Below are 25,318 nucleotides of genomic sequence, written 5' to 3'. Positions count from 1 at the left end.
GTTAAATCCTGCCTGGGTGCCTCTGGCCCCGCGGGCTCGCTGGGGCTGCACAGGAAGCTGCGGGCTCTTGCACTCTCACTAATTCCATTGTGCGGCTTTCAGTGTCACTCCGTTTCAATCCGTCAGGAAGCCCTTAAGGACAGCCAGTTTTATTTACTGTCAATATAACCGCTCCTGGTTAATACTGGCCTAAACACCGTCGGGAAGGCCGGCGTCCCCTGAACTGGACGTCCACCGCAGAGGACGAAGACGCCTCCTGCTCTCCTTGGCATACGTGCATATTCAAAAATTTATGGAGCCCATTTTATTAGCCTTCGACTAATGGGAGGATTTTAAGACCTTTCTAAGTACAGCGGTAGTAAATCCTGGTTGGTATTTCACCCAAATATACAAAATAAAAATACCTTTTGACTGAGAGAGGAGAACCACCTGGCCCATACCTTCAGTTTTGGCAGCTGGGTTCCCAAGAACATCAACAACAAAACCCCAGCATCATACCAATCAGCCCGCTAATGAGCCTCTAACGCGGTTTCACCTTATCCCAAAGGTATAGGGAATAGCTCCACTTTTTTTAAAATATCAAGAAAACATCATTTGCTCTGAAATGTCCCTAAAAGCAGGTCTAAATTGCCAATAAAGGCTAGGTAATTGTATCAGCATGGATCAGAAAGCCTTTCTCAGGCCCATGGAAGAGTTTGCAGGGCTGAGGGGCTGAAGGCTGCTCAGGCTCCTCGTGGGAAAGAGCCCGCCCCAGCGGCGGGCGGAGATTTCCAAGACAAAGCCATTTCCCTTTTAAAGCCAAATGCCTTTCTCGCCCTCTCATTTTGTTCTAATTTGTTAAACTCAATTTCTTCTGTGAAGTTATCTGTAAACTCAGGTTAAATCAGAGAAAGTTTCTGCTGTTTGTTTTCCAGAAGCAGACCTTTCTTCTTGCCCCTTCTGAAGCCCCTGGTTCTGAATTACTGAACGATTCCTCTCCCCATCCAGGTTAACGGCACGTGGACTGAAAAAGGAAAATGCTTGGGTGGCGTGTCTTCTTAAGAACATGACCAGCCGTGCCCTCCACCTTAGAGTTCTATAATCACTTGACTAGCAAACACATATACAGTATAAATATTTAAGAAAAAGTAAATTCCATTAAGCTGCTGTGTGATAGATGCAGTGGTAGGTACTTATCTTTGAAATATTAAACTCTAGACATTTATATCCATACAAAAAAGAGTTTCCTGCCATTTGATGAGAATTATGTGCCTGGCACTAATAAAATATTAAACTCCAATTTAAAAGATAAGTATCTTATCCACTTTTTTCATAATAAAACACTTTACAGTGCTCAGGAAAGCCAATATGCATCAGAATTTCCATACAATACTGTATTTACAAACTTTCATAAAAGTTTTGTGTCTGCATTTATCAGTGGCTGGTTTTGCACCAGCATCCTGATTATTCTCCCTAATGACATGGTGCGTTTCAATAATGCATGATGGAAGGTGTACAAACAGCCTTTGTTTTTGTGTGTGGTGATTCCGTATTTTTGGTTAGTGGTTCTCAGTGTCAGTTAATTAAATGGAGGTGGTCACTAAGATTGCATTACCCTTTTCGGTCCCCATTATATAAATTAATGTCAAACTGATGCAATGTTTCATGTTTAAAATAACCGACACAAGTGTTAAAAATTATAGCCTGCAGTTTTCCTATTTGACAATGCATTATTTTCTGCTGCAAATGTCAGTTTCTAACCCTTGCCAAGAATATTGTGGAGCGGGCAATGAGTAATAAGTGTTAGTTATCAAATTTAGTGTCTTTTGAAATGTGCCCAGCGTTGCCGGGGTGGGAGTGGGGAACCAGTCTGTGCATACGTGTGAATTTGTGGAGGCTCCCTTTCCAGGATAAGGAAGGGAAGGAGCAGCCAGCCTGACCTCAAAAGCTGCTTCAGAGCACAGCGGACGAGTCCTGGCGGAGGCCCGGGGGGCCAGCCTCGGCTGGTGTCCCAGGTGTCTCTGCCCGTAGGGATATTTCAGACTGGAACAGCTAGAACTCTGTGACGTTCCTGAAGGGTGAGACATTTCCAAATGGCCTCATCTAGACTGGACTTCGTAAGCCCCAAACTTTTCATTCTAACATAAATCTCACCTTGCCTTACAGGTTGCTGAGCTGGGCTTGGCTGTTGACGGAATGTCCCTGACAGCCGAGACCCTCCCGTCTCCCACAGCAGAGTCATACATGGAAGTCTCCTGGTCCCCTTAGAGGCTGGCTTTGACAGAAGGATTTCTGTTAGCAGCCTCTCCTCTTCCGTCTTTGTTTTGATAGATGTCAGAAAACAGCTCTGCCTTAAGAAATGTAATTACTCAAGAGGATGATGGGAGGTAAATAGCGTGATGTTTTAAATAAACAAAAATCACCACGGGGCAAAACCTCTCTCCGTCCACCCACTGGTTTGAGACTGAGAAGGGAAACGTTCCTCCCAAGACTGCATCACTGGGCTCCTGAGCAGGCCAAGGATTTCACCTCGGCTGATGTCTGTAGTGTAGGAATAGCCGAGCGACACTGGACACCGGGAAGCTGCGATCCCCCGGAAGAGGACTTTGTTCCTTGTGAACCCAAGGTCTCCAGCAGGACGTGTCACCCACCAGAGGAGGGGCTGGGGCTGCCTGTGCCTCTGAAGCCCAGAGGATGCTTGGCCAGTGGGGTCAAACTGTCCTGTGGACATCGCCACGTCCACACCTCAGAGGAAAGCCCTGCCCAGTTCTAGCAGAGAGAGCAGAGGTGGCGAACCACAGAGATTTTAAAATGACAAACATCGTGTCGCCAAAAGGACAGCGGATTTGCAAGTCTTCTTCCCGTTGGGTGTGTGCCCCAACAAGAAGACAAAAACATCTTTTATTTTGTTCTGAGATTCAGTGCAGGTGGTCATTTTTGCAGATGTGAGGGGCTGTCAGCACCAGTGGCGAGTGGCTGTGCATGGTTCGGCCGCGGACATCAGCTGATTCTTGCACAAGCTCTTTCTCCTTCCCGTCCAGGAGATGAGCAGCAGTAGAGCTCCTGATTTCCGAAAATTGCTGTAGAAACAATGGGCTGCAATTATCATCACATTTGAAAAGCATCCGCTAATTACGCTCAGGATAAACTGCACTTGATACCTAGGGTATCTATCACGAGCAAATCAGTGTGATGTCCTAGCACGCACTGATCCCTCTGTCTTCCAATATTTGGAAGAAATAATTGCTCTGTAAAGAGTTCCTTAAAAGCCTGGCCTGCTGGGGTCCTCCCCAGCAGCTCTTTCATGGAGGCCGCCGCCGCCTAGACTCCTTTATTTTGGGGGGTGCGGCACAACAGAGTTCTGCCTGAGCCACTCACTAGCTGTGAGAGCTCAGGTAAGTTTCCTAACCTCTCTGAGCCACTTCTCCTTCTCTGTAAAATGAGGAAGAAAATAGACTTACGTTGTAGGGTTATTTTGAGGATTAAATGTGTCAATGCATTTAAAGCATCAACTTGTTGTTCTGATGTGTGATCTAGAGGTTTGGAAGGCTCGGTCTTGTTAAGGTTCCCAAACGGCATCTCGCAGGGGGTGAGCCTGTTGGGCTGAGGCACTGCTGTCCAGGGGTGGTGGGACCCACGGTCAGGTCAGACCCTCCACGGCGGAGGTCAGTCCCTCGGGCTCCTGTGGCACCCTCTGGAGGACCCTGCCAGGTTTCCGTTCAGCCTGAGTCTTGGGGCAGGGGCCTGAGTTCTGGTGCCGGCTGCTTCGCACCTGTGGCCTGTGACGCTGGAATCAGGGCAGAGCCGTCTAGTCTTACCAGGAGGCTCAAAGGAAGCAAACCGCCTCTCGGGGGCTTGGAAAGTAAACCGCGCGGAAAGTGAGGTATTGATAACAACAGCGTATCAGCACAAACATGGCCCCAGTGCACATGCTGCCCAGCGCCCGCGTCCCCCTCCTCTCCAGCTGCGGCCTCTGCCTGAGATGAGACCCCCCATGCCTCCAGCTTACCTCCCCCTGCTCCTCAGCTCACAGCCAGAGGCATCCTCGTCCTAGAACCAGCCACATCCGCCTTGAGTGGAACCCTCGCTTCCTCGTTGCCCCAGGCTCCAGTTCGAGCTGCTTGGCACGGCTCCTTTCTCCAGCCCCGACTGTCTCTCCAGGCTTCCTTCTACTCGCTCACCCTTTCTCTTCATGCTCCGGCTGGATGGAACCTTTAGCTGCTGCTAGAAAATGCCACATCTCCCTCTGCTTCAGCCTTTGAGGGCACTGAGTAGTTACAGGCCAGGACTCCAGAGCTAGAGCCTCGGTTCAAATCTCTGCCCATCACTGAGAAACTGAGTGACCTTGGACAAGTCACTTAACTTCTCTGAGCATTAGTTTCCCCATCGATAATATGGAGTCTCTATTTCATAGGGTTGTAATGAGGATTAATTAGTTAAAATATAAGAAATGCTACGGCCCTTTGGTAACTTTTTTCTTGTAGGATGTCTCTTAAGAAAGGGTGACTCCTGGTAAAGATGTCAGTATTAGTATCCTGAGATGGGAGAGGCCTCTTCTCTCTTCCGTCTGAAGACCCTTGAAGGTCCAGGTTCCAGCCCTCTCCCAGAAGCACATTCCCAGTCGCACTGCAGTCTCTCCGTGTCCACATGCTGCACCTCCGCATTAGTCACTACTTGGTCTCCCAAGAAGTGATCCGAGTGGGACCTTAAAAAGGCAGAGACACCAAAAGGCAGATGGGCACTTGTAGTTTCCAGACCCGGCCTTTGAAGTTACTGATCCGCCCTCACCTGTGTTTGTTCAGATGACCTGCTATGTGACGGTGGAGTCGCCTTGAGGACTGCTCTGGCGCTGCTCTAGTGATCTTTTTGTCTGGAAGAAAATATGAAGCAGAGACAAGGAGTGTGGTTCTTTACTATGTGACTCTTAACTAAGAAAAGTTACCTAGAAGAGGATGACAAAGAAGGAGGGGGAGGAGAAGAAAGAAAAGGAAGGAGGGAAAGAAGGAAGAGAGAGAGAAGGAAAAAGAAAGAAAGAAAAAGGAAGGAAGGAAGGAGGAAGGAAGGAAGGAAGAGAAAGTTGAGGGCCCTGTCTGACTCCCTGGACCAGCTCACTTTCTCTCTCTTAGCTGGAAGCTGATCTCATGGGAAATATGGTGCCTCAAACCTGCACTATCTGTTCTGTGTGACGAGGACAGGGTGGGTGGCTCCTGTCTGCAATTTAAGGTAAAATTAACGCATATGCTTCTTCAGTATTTTCACAGTATAAGACTTGCAGCCAAGTGTGAGTGTTTCCACACACTTCCTTCTTGAGAAGACAGATTTGCATATGCATTAAGGCCATTTTATCAGAACGCACACACAGAGGAATGACACATCTCATTGACAGTGCCCGGGTGACGGGTAACGCCACACAAAACATACATCGAAAGGAAAGTAGGAGGAGTGATAGAATTAAGGGCCTGTGTGTGAGCGGCCTCGCGTCTCCTGAGAGGAACCGCACGCTGGACTGCCTCCCTCACTTCCGGCTCTGGTCCTGCCTGAGTCCTGAGCCAGGTGGGGACACGGGCTCCTGGATGTACCTGTGCTCCCAGGCGGGGCTGCTGGCATCAGCACCTTTGATGTCATGGTGCCTTGTGGTTGAGGCACCGTGAGCCCCACCTGCCCCCTGGCGATTGCTGTCTGGGCCCTGATCACTTCCCCATCTCACTTCCTGCCTGTCACCTTGCTCAGGTGTTCTGGCCACGTGGCGGGCCCTCTAAACAGGCGGGTCCCACCGCCCAGAATGATCCTCCTGCAGACTGTCACATGGTTGTCCAGAGGAGAATTTACTGGGAAGTTTGTGCCACCCATGTAAGCTGCAGGGCCCTCCACCTACAGGGCCCTGTGTGTGGTGGGAAGGCAGAGGCCCAGGTGGGCAGGGGAGGCTGGCTGGCAGTCAGGGAGCACTTCCAGTGACCACTCAAAAAGCTCTCAGAAGAGCCCAAACCACCAAGCCCCAGTCATTTATTGTGACTTCTTTTATCATTCCCAATCATAGTCACTTTTCCAGTACAAATTGCCTTTTTTATGAATATTTTTCTTGAAAAGGGTCCCCCAAACTGTAAAAGCCTCGGTATTCGCAAATCATCAGTCTGCCTTGTGCAGGCTCCTTTCTTGTTATTCAGTTCTCAGCACGCATCTCACCTTCTCAGAGAGGCCTTTTGTGATACGGCTCCCAACCCCCAGTTACTCCACACTTTACCTTGGTTTAGAGAACTTAACTACTCTCAGAAAGTGCCCAGATCATTCATTCGTTCACTCATTCCTTCACGTTCTGCTCGTTTGTCTGTTCCACGTCGTGACAGCCCCGTGCACAGGGCCCTGGTCTCCTCACTCACGCTCATGTCCTGCGTCTGTGGATGAACGAGTGGCTGCCCAGCTGCCCATGACTTTCTCCGCCCTTTGGATATGTCATTTACTTTCCTGGAATTACAAGCTTGTTCGTAAATGAAGGGGTTGGCCGGGTGTACTAAATTTTCTATCCTTGCCTTTTATGCCCCGGAATTGTGCTGGGTTCGAGGTCCAGCAAAGAAGAAGACAGGCACAGCCCCTGCCTTTATGGAGAGTGCAGTTTGTAGAAGACAGACATTTATTTATTTATTTTTTGGTGAGGAAAATTGTCACTGAGCTAACAGCTGTGCCGATCTTCCTCCATTTTGTATGTGGGACACTGCCACAGCATGGCTTGGCGAGCGGTGAGTAGGTCCGTGCCCAGGATCCAAACCCATGAACCCCAGGCCACTGAAGTGGAGCACACGAACTTAACTGCTACTCCACCAGCTGGCCCCTGAAAATCACACAATTATGTAATGAGAGTTGTGATGGGTAATTGAAGGCTCGAGTGAGAGAGCAACATCGTCAGTAGTTCTGCTGAGGAAGGCTGCGTGGTTGCCAAGGCCCCATCCACGTCTAGCATGCCTGCCTGGTGCTGTTGACCACCGACCAATGGGAGGCCCTGGAGAGCAGGCACACTCAGAGGGCCACCATGCCCTTTGGCCTCCCTGAGGACCTCAGCCTCTCTCTTCCTGGGAACTGGCATGGGGAGGAAGGGATTTCCTGTTGCTCCCTCACCCACCACCCTCATCTCCAAGGTCAAGGATCCCTGGAGCCCTACTCAGACAGCCGTGTCACCACCTGAGGCGCCATCTTCTCTCACTCGACAGTTGAGTGATTACCTCCTTGATTGTGGCGGATGGGGGTCTGAAGGAAAGTGGATGGCCTATTGCCCAAGGTGGAGTTGATTGTACCCACTCAGACGGGGCCTTCCCATTCCAATCGTCTGGGAAATTCAAGTCGGAAAACTAAACATGGGCAAAACCCAAGCCTTCCCTTTTTATTAAATGTCTGTATAATAAATGTACAAAACGAATGAGTATTCGTTTTTTCAAAAGGACTGGGTGAGCCGTGTTGACAGTCTTCCCTTTTATGAGTCTGTGGACCCAGCTTTTTTGGGAAGGCCCACCCACACATTTACCTCTTTTATTCCCCGAGAGCCACTGATGACCTGAAGAGTGGCGACTCAGCCATCCGGGTCTGGTCCATGTGCTAATGAAGGCGGTCGCTGGAAGCTTATGTCCATGATAGACACTCAGCCGACCTTTGCTGGAGGTTGCAATGCTGCAGAAGGCATGCCCACACATGTCCTGTCCCTAGGTCCCCTCTGTGGGAGCAAACAATGTAATCTGGAGTGGGAAGCACCCTAGCAAATTATACACAGTTGACCAAATTGACCCTATATATTGAATCATGTTAATCTGCATTACCAGTGCGCATGATCAGGAACTTGCCGACCCTCTTTAGCTGCTTCTCACAAGGAGACGCAGCCAGAGTCAGAGGCATAGATCCCGGTGTTCAGCTCTGTCCCCAACCTGCTCTCCCAGCCAGCATCCAGCTGAGGTCTGCGGCTGATGGTGAGAGGACAAGAGCCACCACAGATCACCAAGGACGATTCGTGAGAGGCAAAATAGAGGAATGCAATTAACCCTATTGTCAGGGGTAAGATTCTCTCAGTGACAGGTGATCGGAAGCACAAGTTATCACAACTGTTTGCTGTTAAATTCCCAACCCAAAACTCTATTATTCTGCTAAGAAATTGCAGCAAACTCAAAAATTTTTCTATCAGTTGTCTCCCTGGGTGCTAAGTCTATCATTGTTGCAATATATTAATTTTCCTCCTTTGGAGACGTTGGTGATGGCCACGTCCTCACCGCCGCTTTAACCTGGAAGCTTCTCTACGTCTTTAGGAGAGAATTTGTAATTGTTGGAATATTCTTGGCCATCCTTCATTTGGAATTTATGTGGTAATTTCAGCAAAACCGAGACCTTGTACAGCAGTTTTCATCTTTTTCAAGGCTGACTCTATTTCTTAAGATGCTGGAGGGTTTCCAATTATTCCTTCTGGTCTCTTTGGATGTGAATTGTAACAGATCAGCTGAGAGTCGCAGTTCAACATTGTTAAGCTTATCAATATAAATATAATGTTAAACCCCTTTTAGATAATTGGAGCTATGTGTGAAAATGTGACCAATTTGTGCATAAATTGGTCCTACACTTCTTCCTGGCAAAGACAGAGAGAGAGAGAAAGAGAGACCAACCATATGTGAGGCTGGTTCGCTTCTTCTCAAGGACTTTTCTACACCTTGAATCCCTGGTCTGGTTTTGTGGCTGCTGACAGTTGGAAACCTGTGTCGGTTCGCAAAAGCATCAGGTCCTTTGCCCTTTTGAACCAAATTCTTCCATCCTCGAGGCTATACAGTGAATATCAACAAGGCACTTAGACATCACACTAGTGGGGAAGTTGCAGACAGTCTTGAGAATTAAACGTCTCTGTTTGGACAGCTACCAAATTCAAACAACCAAATGGAGAGACTGACGCCCATGGAGAGGGGAAGAGAGGGTGCTGAGGGAAATCCTGGAACTGACTCCTCCTGCTGGAACCTTGCTGTCATTCGGGATCCTGGAAAGCTCAGATTCTCTTTGCAGTGCAAGCGTCTGTGGGCGGTGGGCTGGGCACGAGGCCACTTCTCCAGTCGTGGCTTCTCTAGAGCCGGTGAGGAGGCATGAGATGATTATTACAAAGCTGCCCGCAGCATCTCACAGCTCAAGACGAGTGTTGATCAAAATGACATCAACAACACTGAGCTAAGGATTATTATTCAAACTCCACAAATAAAGAAATCGAATTCTAGAAGATTAAGACTACAAACAAAACAAAACGAAAACAGCTGCTCCAGGAGACTCAGAACAACTTCTGAAGTCCACTCCGTGGTTTGTAAATTTTGAAGCACGTTCCTTTACCGGCTACAAAGCTGCGACGGGAGTGTAATTAGGGAAGAAATGGCGGAGGCTCCTGCAGTCTGTGGGGTCGTTTGGCAGGGGTCTGGCTGGCCTGACTGTGGAGGTGGCACCTCGTCTTCATGAGCTGACTGGCCAGGGCATCCCTGGGGCTGGGGGCATTCCAGGGGGTGGAGGCTCTGCTGTCCGGTCTTCAGGGGTGTCCTGGGTCCCCTTTCAGGATGCAGAATGACATACTCACTCCAGTATTACCGAGGTCTGGGGGGAAATGCAGGCTGATGTCCAGTCTCTCCTACAACTGCTCAAAGACACGGGGGAGATCCCCTCTGCTGCGGCCACTGGGTGGACCTGAGCCTTGCCAGGAAACAGACGTCTTGTTCCCTCCCCTCCGGCTCGCTCAGAACGCAGCGGCTACCTTCGAACCCCACAGTCTGACTTCTGACTTTAGGGATGCTCAGGGTGCAAGGACATGTAACAGTCTCCCCAAACCAAAAAAGGGCCCAGAAACCCTCTGCCCTGGGAAGAGTTGTTTTCTGAGAAAACCAAAGATGACCGGTTACAAGTCCAAATGGACCCCGAGATTTCATGGCCACGAGCGTTTCCTCAGCTCCTCACCTTCTGCCGCCAGCCCGGGGGACGGGCATCTAGACAGGTGCCTTGGACATCAAATGCTCTGTCAGAGCAGGAAGATGAGTGAAGCAGACAGGAATCAGAAAACATATGGATCCATTCTGTTTTAAAAATTAATGGGAAAACACATTCTCATCAAACTCAAAACAATGAAAAATATTTTTTAAGCAGGCAAAAAATCCAAAATATGGCTGGGTTTGCCCAACTCCACACAGATTCCCCAACAATCCTGGTCTCCTTCTCTAGTTTTCAAAAACAGCAAGACGAGCCGAAGGACGTGTGGAAGAAATCAGGGCAGCCCGAGTTATGTGTCGGTCCAGCAGGATGGACCAGGACAGGGTCCTGAGAAGACACTGGTGATGGGTGCTGCTGTGCCACCAGCCCCGTTGGTGGTGTGAACTGATGCGGGTTCTGGGATGGAAGAGGCACCCTGAAGGGAGTGGAGAAGAGGCCATGGACGTGTCTGTGACAGGGACCTTAGGCTCATCCACTGATCAAGAATCTCATAAAATAGAAAATTTAAAACAAACCAAAGGGAAATTCATCTTCTGCCATCCAACAGGTGTGACCTCACCCTAGGGAAGAACAGTTTATCGGGCACAATTCCCACCCGGTCCCTTCCCGGGTGAACTCTTTTCTCCTTCCCACACTCCTCCAGCCACAAATCTGCAAAACCCTGGTCTCTGAGCTGCCTCCCAGGATGGCTCTTCTGAACCAAACCTCTTCCCTGGTGCCCCCGGCAAACCTGCTGAAGGACCAAAGATGAGGCACTCTGTGGATGGAAGCGACAGGCAAGGAGAAGGGACATCTGAAATGTCACCCCCAAAGGGGATTCAGCCAGCCAGACCACAGCCTCCAAATTGCCCACAGTCTTCCTAGATTTTGCTGGTTGACAATCATTCCTGGATTCCATCCTCTCCAAATCCATGAACCACCTCCTCGTCTTGCCCTTCCTTCTCAGCAGATGATCTAGCCTCTTACTTTAAGGACAAAACCAAAGCCACCAGGCTGGACCACACCTGAAGCCCTGTCACCTCACCTGCCACTCTACTTTGCCAAAACCCATCCTTTTGTCTTCCCTTGCGTGTCAAGGAGGAGAGGGGCTCCTCCGTCCAAGCTAATCCCTCCAGCTGGGTGTGGGGTCCCCGCCCTTTGCCTCCTCCGGGGCCCTCAGAATCTCCACCCTCTGCTCCATCTTAGACTGCTCTCTTCCTTGTGGGTCGTCTTCAGCATGATGTTTAGATGCTCTGTCTCAGAGCCAGACCGCCTGTAAACTTGGGGTGGCCTCCAGCCTCCCTGTGCCTATGTCCCCATCTGTGAAATGGAGATAATAATAGTTTCCACCTAATGCCCTTGTTTTCAAGAGTAAAAGAGATGATACATATAAAGAGACGCGCAGTAACGGCCAGCACGTCACAAGCATAAAATAAACGTAGGTTACCCCGCTTCCTTTCTGCCAGCACTTCAATGTGCTCCAGTCTCTCGTATTTAAGAAGGAATTCTTTCTCAACCTCACAGCCACCTCCAGCTGTTGCTCTCTACAAGTTCACCCTTGCTGCCAGATTTCTTGGGTGGGAGAGCTATGTGCACACGTGCTGTTTCTCCCCTCTAAATCCACAGTGGTCTGACTCTCCCTGCTTCTCTTTTCTGAAGCTGCTTGTACCATGCATTTCCTGTCACTAAACCCAACTGTCACTGATGTCAACTCACCCCTACACACCCTTGGCCCTGGAGACCTGTTTGCCCTCTTCCAATACCAATCCATCTGCTTTCACAGCCCACCCCCAGGGCAAGTCCCCCTTAGTGCCTCTTCCTCTGCCGAATATGTAAATATGATGTCCTTTAGGACCTTGACCTCCCCGTTCCCTGGCAGCTGACCCCTGCTTGCCCTCTCTAGCTCAGTTGTCTCTCCTGAGCCCCACTGGGCAAGGACCCTCAGATGCCCCACAGACATTCGGCTCTGCCCCTCCCCATTGTCGCCCAAACTGTTGCTCTCCAGGAGTCCCTATACCCATGGAGTGTATCACAAGCACCCTGTAGTCCAACCAGTGGCCCAAGGGTCATTCTGAAGCCTTTCCTCTCCCTCACACTGATCCTCTTTCCTAAGGACCTGTCAGATCCCTGGGCATCTCTCCAGCTCCACCACCACTGTTCTACCTCAGGCCACTACTATCCCTCACCGATAAGGCCCAAACTCCTTAACCTGTTTTTGAAAGGCCTTGACTTACTGGTGTCTAATTACCAATGGGGGTTCGCCACCTTCCTCTTACACGCTGTGCTCCAGCTACACAGAATGTAGCGGCATTGTCATGTGCTGGTTGCATATCATCTGAATAGTTCACTTTGATATGGGGGAATCCCCCAGTGTGAATCTACACCCCAAGGGACATAGATGTTCTCTTTCCTTGCTCGCTGGCCCCTTACTTAAGATCACGTGACTCAGATGGACCAATCGGGTGCCCAGTGATGGCGGCATTGGTGCCAATGTCCTAATGAGCCTTTCCTATGGTGTAAGCTTGACTGGGCTCTTGGCAGTCCAGCTTCCTTTGGCTCCCACCTGATTCCTCAGCCTTTTGTCCTTCGATAAGCTATCTAATGTGCTTCTAATAAACTCCTTTTCCTCTGAAGTTACCCAGAGTCAGCATCTAGTGTTTATCCTCAAGAACTCTGACGTTACATGGAATTTCTTGCAAACATACAAGGCATGTTGAGTGCCCTTTGTATGTGCTTCAGAGCTGGATTTAAAGATCTCTTCTTTGTTGGAGCCTCACTCAAACCGCCTCACCTAGACCAGGGCAGATGCCCCTGTGGAATTTTCTAGAGTCTCTAGTTTTTGTGTGTCATGGCACTCATCACCCTTACATGTGATTGCTTGCTAACTTGTCTCCACCGCTGGATGCAAAATGTTCAAGCACCTCCTCTGTCTTGCTTACTCTTGCTTTCCCAGGCCCAGTACCCAGCACAGCACCTGCCACTTAGCAGCTCAAACTAAATGTTGGCTAAATGAGTGGATGCATCATAGCCTCATTCTAGTGCCTGGAGTTGTGTCCTCTGAATCCTCCTTTAAATTCACAAGTCCTGGGAAATCCTAAGCTCCTGACACTCCAGTGTGAATCGCTTGCCCAGCACACCTCTAAGCCCTACTTCCTAGACCTCTTGCCCCACTCTTTTTGTAGAAGTCCACGCTATGACCACACCCACATGCCTGGATTCTTTTCTGGCAGAAGCAGATTTGTGATATGCCATTTTGTGGTACTTGTGCATATGATGCCACAGAGGGACTTGACCGAGAACCAGCTAGCATGAAACATCCTGCCAGAGGCACTGGAAGAAGGACCGAGTAGGAATGCTAGGAGCGAGAAAGCAGAAAAGGAACAAAGAGGAGAAGGTATCAGTCTCCCCACTAGAACGTCAATTTCATGAGCACAGCATCCTTTTTTTAACACTGCTACAAGCCCAGGCCTAGAGCAGTGCTTAGCACATGGTGAGTACTCAGTATGCATTTGTTGACTGATCGATCAATCGATTGAATGAAAGCATTTGACTGAAAGGAAAGCAACATAAAACACACGCAAGCACCTCTTGATAATTTAAAGATGAGAGATTCAGAAAATATTCCAGAGAGTAAAGCTTGTAAACGGCATGGGATTGTCCAGCACCCACCATCACTGACTGAAGATGGGAAAAGTATAACTGCCCTGACTTTATTTAGGTACCGCCAGAAATACTTAACACGAGGGCCTCCACGATCTCATTTAAGCGCTTGGTCTTCTAATGCCCTTTCCCCAGGATATCTTGCTCAGTTGTTTGTGAATTCTCCTGACTTGGGGTTTACATTTCAGAAGCATATTCCCCAGGGGAAGGAATGCAGTACCGCCCTCATTCACCTCTGCCCTGGCTCTTCTTCGCAAAAACACCCTCTGCCTTCCTCCCCATCCATCCTTTTTCATTGTCCCCTGCTGGTCTACCCAACTCCGACTGCAAGGCCTCCTTCACTCTGACTTCCTCTGAGAAACCCCTGGACGCTGTCCCAGCCCATCCTCTCCTGCCTTTCTCTAACACCTACAGGACCCCTTTCTATCTTGACTCCTTCTGCTCTATGGTCGTGTCATTTAGGAGTTAAGTCCAACAAAGGCAGAACTAAGTCTGAGACAAAATTAACCATCTGTTTATTCATAACTGTACAGCAAGGGAACCCATCTGCGTCACTTTTGTGGGCAAGGGTTCAAGGGCGTTAGAAAGGAGAGTACATTTCAGAGGAAAAAGGAAATACAGAGCGTCTCGGATTGGCAGCGGCTCCGTTAAGGTGGGGCTTTGGGAGCGCGGAGACTTGCTAATTGGTCTTCAGGACGTTTGGCAATACTCGGTTGGCTGCAGTTGGGACACTTTTCAAGAGGGACAGGATCATTCAGTGTCGGGGCGGAGGGATTCCTGAGCCAGGCCATTTCCTGGAACTGGTGGGGGCGGGGCTGCTGGCTGCCATGGCCGGCAGTCTCTCAAGTCTGGTGGCGCAGCTTATGGGCTGCCACGAGGCAGAAATCGTGTCTCACACGTTCCTCGTATGTGCTTCACTTCTTGGCATGCAGCCAGCACTCAGCCCTACTTCCAGATTTAACAGGAAGACTTGTTGAATCGGCTTTGGGGAAGGAAAGGTACTGTGTGGTGACACCCTCACCTAGTGTACTTGTGGGCGTGTGTGTGTGTAGATTCCCGTATCTGGAAGATGTGAAGATTGATAGGAGAAAGGGAGCTTGTCTCAGTGTCACCCGTCAGAAGTCCATTATTGAATGTGTCCCCAGCGTCTAGCTGGTTTGGAGGTGTCTGGCCAAGTACTGAGGCGTTGGGAAAGCAGAGTCAACAGATGTGATGTCCTGCAGAGGGCCGTCCCGGAAGCGCCCACCCTAAGGTACAGGAGCTCCGCTGGCTGCGTGTGAAAGAGGCAGCCAGTGGTCAGCATGGTTGCGCTCCGACGGAGGCAGGAGTTGCGTGGCAGCTCTGGGTACCCAGAAATAATGCACAGAAAGGGAATATTGCCACAGAGATGCCTCAGTGGGTGCAAATGGAAACGTCACATTGGGATTATGGTGCCTAATGTGCTGCTGCTCCGTTGGAAACACTAGCATGAAACGGAATTCAGTGGGTAGAATCCACAGAGAATAGGGCAACTTTTGGAAAAGTAGGGGCTCAACCAACATTTTTTGACTGATGGATCGAATGAACATGTGTTCTGAAAGGTGAGCACCAGCTTGCTGCCTCCCAGCAGCTCTGTGTCCACTGCTGCTGGCGCCATTTGCCTTTGACCACACTCTGGGTATGGGGAGTGATGACAGCAGAGAGGTGACCAGTGAGGAATGGCATCTGGTGGGGAGGGGTATTTCCTGGACTCAGGTCACGTGACCCAACCTGGTGAGACCGAGGAGCTGGGGTGCTGAGAGACAAGGCAACATCTAACACAGCCAAACTGTTCTTCCCTTTCAGGATCAGGCACTTGAGGGTGGGAGGAGAGCATCCCGCAGGGTGGACGACATTGAACTTGGCTGTCTTTGCAAAGAGAAACATGTCCAGTGCAAAAACTCTCCAGTTGCTGGCTATGACTTTGCATCTCTCTGTTGAATGTTTTTTCTCCTCAAAATTAAATGACGGAGTCATTGTGCACTTGGAGCTTCCATGCTATAAACGCAGTGGTCAGTCTTTTGATAAATAGACTTTGAAATGCTCTACATATGCCTACAACAAGCTTTTATCCATTTGGCTAATTTTATTCTTTGTGAGCCACAAAAGACAGGGGGAAATGGCCCTGTGATTAGATCTGGCTCTGAGAGTGGAAGAGGGAAGTGGAATTTGAGCCGCACTGCAAAGCACGAATGAAGCATCCTTTGTACAAAAGGTGGACTCAGAGCATCAGGGAATCTCGGGACTGGGGGGGACCTCTGAGGCTCTCCAGCCTTGCCACTCCCAACACTAACCCTCGAGCCTGGGGCACGTTTGCAGTGTGCATAGGCTACTAGACCAAATTTGTCAGAATCTCTGGACAAGCAGCCTGGGCATTTTTGCTTTTAAAACTTTTCCCTGGATTGGACGTGGGTGGGGAGTAGTGTAATAAAGCAAGCTTGCTCTTACAACACCAGTTTCACATCTGGGCTCCACCAGTGCTCTGAGCCTCTGTTACTTTTCCTACAAAAGGAGGAAAAGTAGTATATATCTCCTGGGGTTGTTGTCATCACCCATATAGTGTTTTTAGAGCAGGGCCTAGCAATATATGTCGACCACGAGGAAGTGCGGGGTGAGGAGAAAGGCTAAACTGGCAAACCACTGATCCAATGCCACTGCTCTCCCAGCCCAGAAGTGCCTTCCTTGCTGTCCCTAAGGGTGTCACCCTCTCCTCTCCTCCTATGGACAGCCTGGCTGTTGGAGAGAGTGTCCTAATCTGATGTCACATGGCTCTGCTCCTGGACACTCTTGCCACCTGACACTAGTCCTCGCTCTTGTGACTTCTGTTGTGCAGGTCCTGGCCTGGGGTGGGTTTGGCTCACTAATCTTCTGGGAGCAGAAGTTCAGGCAGCAGGTCCTCTGGGGCCATTGTGGAGGGCAGCTTGTCACAGGGAAGCTCAGGAAGACCTCGGGGTGGAACTTTTGCAGGGTTCTCTGATGTGAACCCCTCAACCGTGCCATGCCCCATGAGTCAGTGTGAAGGAATGTCTACTATGGGATGGAAGCAAATACCTATCAGGCCGCAGCTCTTGACCAGCGTTTGCTGAGGAACCATGGCATGAAAGCAAACGTGGAGATTTCATTAGATGAACCATTCTAGTATTTAAGCAAATGTTAAATATCTCAGGCCCACTCAGCCAGCAGTTATAATGTCCTTCCTGAGTGCATGACACAGAGCTAGACATCAAGAGGGAGGCAACAGTGATATGGCTAGGAGACAGGGTAAGGCAGGGATGACCATGGCAAGGGTGCTGAGGCAAGGGCTGACGAGGAAATTCGTGCATGAATTGGGTGTAAATCAATGAGATCTAATCAGGGCCAGCTTCATGGGTGTGTCACCTCTGCAGTCTCACTAGGACCCCACTCTTGGTTTATTCTCCTGTTGTCACCATCTTGAAATTCTTCATAATCTTTGAACAAAGAGTTCTGCATTCTCATTTTGCACTGGGCCCTGCCAATAGTGTAACTGGTCCTAGATTGGACTATAAATGCACATGGCCTACTGACACCGATGGTATCCTGTTCCTCTTCCTGCTCCTCAGCTGCCAGAATGGTGGGCCTCCTCTGGCTCTGGCGACAAGCTAACAAGGACCCCTGAGGACCTCCACAACCCCCACCTCGACCTTTCTTGTCAAAGGAAATGCCATTTTGCTGCATTTGCTCCAAAGTTGCATGGGAAGAACACCGCCTCCCCCCGCCACACACACACCCCAAAGTTAAATTCATACCTTGGCCAGGAGAAGATGCAGCTTTTTCTGTGTCCTCAGCTAATCTGAGAGGTTCAAGAAGCTCTGTTCTGATCTTTTGGAGAAAGATGAGGATGAGTCAGCTATTGGCCCCAGGCCCCGCCTCCTGGAAGCGTAGTTCAGCCTGGCCACTGAGATTCACATCAAGGAACACGTTCTGGATTTCGACCGCTGTTCAGCATGGGTTTTCACATGGGTCCTCTCTTTGCTCTCGGGCGGCAGACAAGGCAGGCACACACGTTCTGTGGAGGAGGACACCGAGGATCTGGAAGCAAGCCCTTGTTTGCATCTCCTAGGGCTTCTCTTGACTGAAGCTTGAGGGAAGGGAATGGAAATCCCACCCACGGTCTGTCAAGGTTGTCAGTGCAATGCCATTCTCAGGTGGAGTGCTGTGCTGGAACAGCCTCCTTTAGGAGAACTCTCCCTGTGATTTTAAGTAGAAATCTGCACATTGCAAGGTGGAGGGGCGGGGTGGGGGGCTGCTAGGAAAGCCTGGAAGGAGCAGCTTCCTGCCAGCAATCACCCCTGGAACATGCCCCTCACAGACTATGGAAGGAGAAACAGAGTCTTAAAATATCTTCAGGTCTGGACAGCTGGGTTTGCCAACTCTTCCCCCTTGTGGCAGCTCCTTCCTGGCAAGCAAACTCTCTGAGGTCCTTAGATCATTAACAGACAAAACTAGCCACTTCTGGGGACCAGAGGAGATACACAGAGTCACAGAATTCCGTTGTTGTGGAGCTTTAAAAGGATGCTGGAGGAAACAGTCATTGCCCAGGTGGGCAGGCTGCAGCCTGGGGAGGTGGAGGCATGGGCTAGCATAGACCCCTTGGGAACTCTCCACCCCCAAACTGTCCATGCCCCGAGGGCTCTGCTGGAGGACTGAGACCTGGCCTCCCAGCCAGGGCGCTGTGGATTGCACCAAGGGCATGTGCAAACCCCAGTGGGCTTGCCACCGTCTTTCTCCTGAGAGTTTAAAATCTGGACCTGAGCTTCCGGTTGACAGGTGGTGGCTCTGGAACTCTGAGACCATCTAGACTGTGGCTTGACCCTCTTCCACCACATGGATTTCGAAGGTGACAAAAACCACTAGTGGCAGGGACAGATGGAAGCTGAAACAGGACCTGTCAGCCCTAGAGAGGCAGAGAGAGTGCTTTTGCCCGCGTGGTCCCTTCTGCTTCTAAGTGTCTCCTTCCACAGAACGATGCTCATCGTAGATCACCCTCTCGGCCGCCTGTGCAAGGCACAAGCCTGGGGGCCCAGGGGTGGTGACTCCAGCTGGCCGCTTCTTCTGGGCTTTTTCAGCTTCATGTGGCAGCCCCTCTGACAGCTTGGCATCCTTCTGACCCAGGTGCCCAGTGCATACCCTTAATTTCCACAACCAAGTACTCACTTAGGACCTTCTGCACACTGGCTTTCCTGAAATTATTTTGGAGAGTTAATATGAATGTACCTCGCGGCAAGACAAAGGACAAAACATCCAATATTAACATCCTTCTCCCTAAAAGAGATGTGGCCACTTGTCTGAAGACACCACCAGCACCGTCTCCCTCCACCGGCTGTCGCTCTCCTCCTACTCCCAGGCATCTGGTCACTTTGAGGGTGGTGGTTGAGCTATCTCCCAGTCCGTCTTGTCTCCCAACACCCCACTCCCCAGAGTTTCACCTCCGACACTAAGTTTTATGGAAGAACTTTGAATCCAATGGCAGTGGCATTTTGAGCAGGAATCCATCAGGTGGGAGAAACAGCCATCAGGCTGTTTTCGTCCCAGCATCCCTGGCTATGATGCTGTCACACCCGGAGTTCAGGAGCCCTGCCCCTCACGGCTGCTGCAAGTTGACCTCAGTAAGAAGGCCAGCACCCCACCATGACAAACCCAGCGCCTGGCACTCTGTAGATAGATATTTTCGTCATGCTCAGATGCACTTTTTTTTGGCACTTTGATTGAGATATAACATACTGTAAAATTTACCCATTTTAAATGTAAGGGTTCCTGAGTTTTTGTACAGATATACAGTCATGGAACCACCACAACAAAGACTTTTAAAACTACTTTCACCCCCCAAAATTCCCTTGGGATTTTACCCTTACAGTCAATGCCGCCCTTCCCCCAGCCCTGCACAACTGCCGATCTGTAGGATTTCATGTAAATGAAATCGGAGAGTATGTCGGTGAGTTGAAGAGTCGAAAGAAAGGTTCTTGGACTCTCAAGGTCTGGCAGTAGTGCTCTTTTATTCAGAGAATAGCATGGGGACAGGACCCATGGGCAGTGAAGGGTTGCAGGCATGGGGACAGGACCCATGGGCAGTGAAGAGCTGCAGGCAGGGGGACAGGACCCATGGGCTTTAAGAGCTGCCAACATGGGTTGAGGGTTAGGCTAAATTTAAGGCATAGGTATGTGAGTTATCGCTTTACAAGACAAAGGAAAGATCATGCAAAAAAAGTCATTAAAATGGTATCAGTGCGGGTGGGGTCTGGTTATTGGGTGGTTCTATAACTTTGGATAGGAATCAGATTGGGTCAGGTCAGGACGTCCTGTGCTTCCCGGAGGATCATGTAGATCGGTATGCAGGGCAGGACGCCTTGGACTTCTCTCCCCGGGGCAGCCTGGATTCTCTTCAGTGTTTTCTGTCTGACTTCTCTCACTTAGCATGATGCTTTTGGGTTCATCCACATCGTGGCATGTGTCAGAACTTCTTTCTTTCTCTTTTATTGCTCAGTATTATTCCACTGTGTGGATATACCACAATTTGTGTATCTACTCACGGCTGGTGGATATCTGTGTCATTTTCAATGTTCCTCTAGCATGAATAAAGCTACTAAGAACATTTGTGTACACTCTGCGTGAACATATGTTTTCATTTCTCTTGGGTAAGTAAATACCTAAGAGTGGGGCTGCTGGATTGTAAGGTAGACGTATGTTTCATTTTATAATAGACTGCCAAATTGTTTTCCAAGTGGTTGAACCATTTTGCTTTCCCACCCTCAATATGTGAGACTTACATTTTTTCCAACTCTTTACTAACACTTAATATTGTCAGTCTTCGTAAAGTTAACCATTTTAATGGATGTATGGTGGTACCTCCCTGTGGTGTGAATTTGCACTTCCTGAATGACCAATGAATATGAACTTCTTTTCATATGCTTATTTGACTTTCTTAAATTTTCTTGGTTGAAGTGTCTGTTGAACCTTTTGGCCATCATTCATATCCTCTTATTATTGAGTTGTAAGGTCTATTTATATATTCTTGCCTTTTTATTTTCTTAATGGTATTTTTCAATGAGAAAAAGTTTTTAATTTTGATGAAGTCCAATTTACCACTTTTTTTTAATGGTGTATGTCTTTTGTGTCCTAAGAAATCTTTGTGTAGCCCAAGGTCACAAAATTTTTTTTCCTATTTTATTTTCTAGAAGTTTTATGGTTTTAGCTCTTACATTCAGGTCTATGATCCATTTTGAATTGCCATTTGTTTATTGTATGAGGAAAGGGGTCAGGGTTCATTTTGTTCCCCAGTAGATATCCCGTCATTCCAGTGCCATTCTGGAAAGACTGTCCTTTTCCCCAGTGAACTCCCCTGGCCCCTTTGCTGAGGTGGGTAAACCTCAGCTGGTCGTTGGTTGAAGCAGTCATAAAAGCCTAGCTTTTCCGAGTTAAACAGGCACCTGCAGAGAGAAATGAGACTCTCCTTCTGAGTGGAGGCAGAGTGTCTCTGATTTGGGCTTCAGGTCACAAATGGCCATGAATGCCTTTGCTGAGAGTGCTGCTTTCCGTGGCGTGATGTCATCGTTTTACATCTTATAAATGCTCACCTCCCTCCCTCCTTCTCTTCCTTCTCCTTTCTTCCTTCTGAGGGGCCCTCGTTGTCCTGGTTAAAAGGTGCAATAATTTGCAGGAGACCATGTGAGAGATCTTAGAATCTTCAAATATGAAAGCTAGAAGGAACCAATAATATAATGAAACACAAACCTCTCATTTGTGAAATCATGGAAGAGAGGCCCAGAAAGGTTAAGTGACTTGCTGGATGTCACACAGCAAGAAAATGGCAGAGATGGGACCAAATCCTAGGTTTCCCAATTGCCTACTGGTGTCTGATGCTCCTCTTCTTCCCCACAGCCTCCCTCCTAGTGATTTTGCTGAATACCAGAGGCTCACTATTTGTTGGAACTTTACGAAACCATCTGGAGGAGGGGTGTTCTCAAGCTGAGTTGAACGCAGACCTGGCTGTGGAAGGCAAAGAGCCGGGAGGCTTTAGTTAATGGCACCGACCCCTTTCCACAGTGGTCATCTGAAACTGCTCAGTTGCCTGCTAATTGCTCCCACATTGTCACATATATCAGGCCTTGGGGTATTGCTCATTGTGCAGACTTCCACCAGCCCTGGACTTCTGTTCCTTTCTGTGTGGCTGGTGCACGGCCACCATCGGTTGCAGACACAACCAATGCAGGTACTGACATATCACAGCCGCAGTGGAAGTGGACATTGTCCCCACCACATAGCTCCAGGGGCCTCGCGGTTGGAAGAGCAAGTGGAAGCCTGGGCTTGGAGCCACTTGTGATGACGGCAGCACACACGAGGGGAGTGCATTGTCCTGGAGCAGAGGATATGGGACGTCAGCCCTGGCAGTGACATCACAGACCATCTCATCTAATTCCCTCCTTTGCAGATGGGGAAATTGAGTCCTAGAGAGGACCCGACGTATTTTTAACATCCTACAGCAAAGTTGCATGGCTTGTGGTTTAGTGTACAGAAATTCAACTCTATACACCATTCATTCTTTCCTTTTGTTTGATGAGACAAAATAAACTTCTATTTTTATTTGTAGTCTTTATTATATACTTTACAATCACGTTGGCTTTTACACATAGACATTGCTGAAGTGTTATCCACAGCAATCCGTGTATACTGTGCTCTATGGTTTGTAATATATGCAGACAAAACAACCCTTGAAATGTGGTTTTCATCTCACCCGATATCTTAGAACCTAACCCTCTGCGAAGGCTGTGACTCTATGGGGAGCTGTTTAATTTGGGGGGAGGGTGGGGGATCCTGACTCCTAATTAAACACTTTTTCCCAGCACCAAGCTGCCTTTATCTTGTAGTGAAATGTCCAATTTTTGTCTGTTTGTCCCTCCCCAAGACAAAAAAGGGGGTGGCGCAGGATGGTGGTTTTGCCAGGAAGTTTGCAGATGGGGGAGAATATCCGTGAACTGGAGCTTCTAATGGACTCAAGGATAAAGGTTTAATTTGTGAAGCAGCCCCCCCCCGCCAACCCCCAGCACACCATAGTGCAGCTCGGCTTCCCGGGACCGCAAGCAGCCTGCGCCACATCCCTTTAATGCTGGGCCTTCCTCTGGGTTCTTCATCTCTCTGGGAAGTAACTGTGTACAGGGAGAGTGTAATTGGCAGGCTGTGACACTCCTGTCTGCAAGTGTCTCTCTAAGTGGAGCGCATTTCAGCCTTTATCTGGTGATGGCTGCTACCTGAGAAAGGCCCTGGGCCATCTCAAAGGGCTTGTAGCAGCTAATTGTGCCTGTTAGGACCAGCAATTAGCTGGGAACTATGGACTTCGAAGCTCCAACACCCACCAGCTTTCAGCTCGTTTCTCTCCCTTTCACTTAACCAGCCAAGCCTAATAGAGGTGGTGAAGGACAGGCAGGTGAGACGCAGTCACGACAAGGGAGGTGGGGGGCTAGCAGATGCTCATCCCCGATGCCCCTGCCCCCTCTGAGTCCCGTGCTCCGCCGCCGCCCAAGAGAACCTGCACCAGATGAGGAGAACAGGCACCAGATGCTGATCTCACGCTGTAAATACTCCTATTTATTGCAGGACCCGGGCTGGAGGCTTATTAATCGGTATTGGGAGTCAGGCTGCCCCTGTTTGTACAGTTTAAGCGTGAGTTGGAAGATGACAATAAAAAACTAATTAGGCTCAGGTCATAAAGGAGCGCTCACGTGCACGGTGTCTGCTGGTTACTATGGGCGCATGATGGTTTCAGTGGAAATGTGAAGCAGAACATCTGAAAATGAAGACAATAAATCAGTTTCATTGGATAAAAGCCATGCATTTACCCATTAATTAAGGATAATAGTATCCTATAAGCTTTTGTGTACCATAGGCAATTTGTTATACTTTACCATAGTAATATACATTGAAGGTTAAAAATTCAGTATACCTTTACAGGTAATGGATTAAGGTGCTTTCCTGTCTTTCCGGAAAGAACTAAACGTGTGAGCCCAATCCTGCATTCAGGTTCACGTGATGGGTTTTAGTCTGGTGACTTGGGTCTGATTATTGCGTGTTTCCTCCTGCTGGCCAAGCGAATCTCCATCCCAGGAACAGGGATGCAGCCAGGTGTAGTGACACTTGTGTTTTATTTTTTTAGCTGCCCACCATCCTATCCCCTTCTTTACAAAACAGCACCCTGATTTTGCGGGTTAGGAATTGCTTCTCCCGCATGGCTGCAGTCTTGATGGGGCTCAGCTAAGGTGCCCAAGCTGGGCGTGTCTCAGGGCTCAGCCCAGGGACCTCCCTGTCCTGGGACGTGGACTCGGTAAGCAGAGCAGTGCAAGGTCAGAGACAGGCTGTCGCTGAGGTCTGCTCGGGGACCTCAGACTCCCTCAGCCACCCTTTGTGGGAAGCAGAATATTGGCTCCCCCAAAGGCGTCCATGCTCTAATCTCCAGACATATGAATATGTTCCTTTACGAGGCAGAGGGACTTTGCTGTTGTAAGTAAGGGTACAGACGTAATTAAGGGTGAGGCGAGGAGATTAGCCTAGATCGTCCAGGGTGCCTAAGCTGATCACACGAGTCCTTAAAAGAGGAACACCTTCCCCAGCTGGGTCAGAGAAAGAGATGACAATAAAAGAAGGGTCAGAGATGGGACAGGAGAAGGACTCAGCCAGCATTCCTGACCGTTCATAAAGCTGGAGGAAGGGACCCGGAGCCAGGGAGTGTGGGTGGCACTAGAAGCTGGAAAAGGCAACAAAGCGTGGCTATCTGTCCTCTAGGCTTCCAGAAAGAAATGTAGCTGCAGATACTGTGAGTTTAGCCCCATGAGATCTGTGTCAGATTGTAGAACTGTGGGATCATAATTTGTTTTGTTTAAGCCACTGAATTTGTTATTATTTGTTACAGCAGCAATAGGAAACTAATGCACCCTTTTGAGCCTGTATCCTCAGTCTTAGCATGAGTCTGTTTCTGTTGCTTGTAACCAGCCCTACCTAAGAGAACTGGAAAAAGCAATTTTGCCTTCTAAGGCCCCAAACACTAATGGGCCACATGCATGATCCACAACCTCAGGGCAGGCGTGCTGACTTAGCAAATGAGACAGAGCTGGAAATGAAAGACAGCATTGACTCTTATCTTCCTGCGTTTCCCGTTCCGAACCGCACCCTAAACCATCCATGGACACATTAACAAAGGATGCTGGGAAGACTGTTCCATCTCCCACTTCTCCTTCTCACCCTCCTCCTCCTCCTCGTGCTCATTCCTCCTATCTTTATTCTTTAGTTTTCAAAACATGAATGCCTGTGACCCTCAACCACTGGAACCTCAAAATTCCATTCGCTGGTTCTGAGAAGGGGCACAGGACATGACTTTTTTTTTTTAAAAAAAAGCTCACCTGTGGATTGTGATGCACGTGGATTCTGATGCCTGAGGAAAATCGCGGTCTAACTCAAAGCCATCGTTTCCTAGTGAAGTAATTCAACTTAAAGCATGTGAGCATCCTGTCCAATGGTCCCGCAGCTGACTGTGACAGAGACTTCTGGCGTCCTAACTCCAGTTACAGCGCTTGTGCCCTGGGCAGGGGCAGCTGTGAGCCCAAGGGTGTTATGGAAGTCACAGGGCCCTCCTCGGTCTTTCAGTCTTTCGGTCTGGCAGTCTTTGTCTTTTAATTGGAGTGTTTCATCCATTTACATC

This window comes from Equus quagga, chromosome 13 (assembly GCF_021613505.1).
Source record: "Equus quagga isolate Etosha38 chromosome 13, UCLA_HA_Equagga_1.0, whole genome shotgun sequence".
In the NCBI taxonomy this organism is placed as follows: domain Eukaryota; kingdom Metazoa; phylum Chordata; class Mammalia; order Perissodactyla; family Equidae; genus Equus; species Equus quagga.
This window is presented reverse-complemented; position numbering follows the sequence as displayed.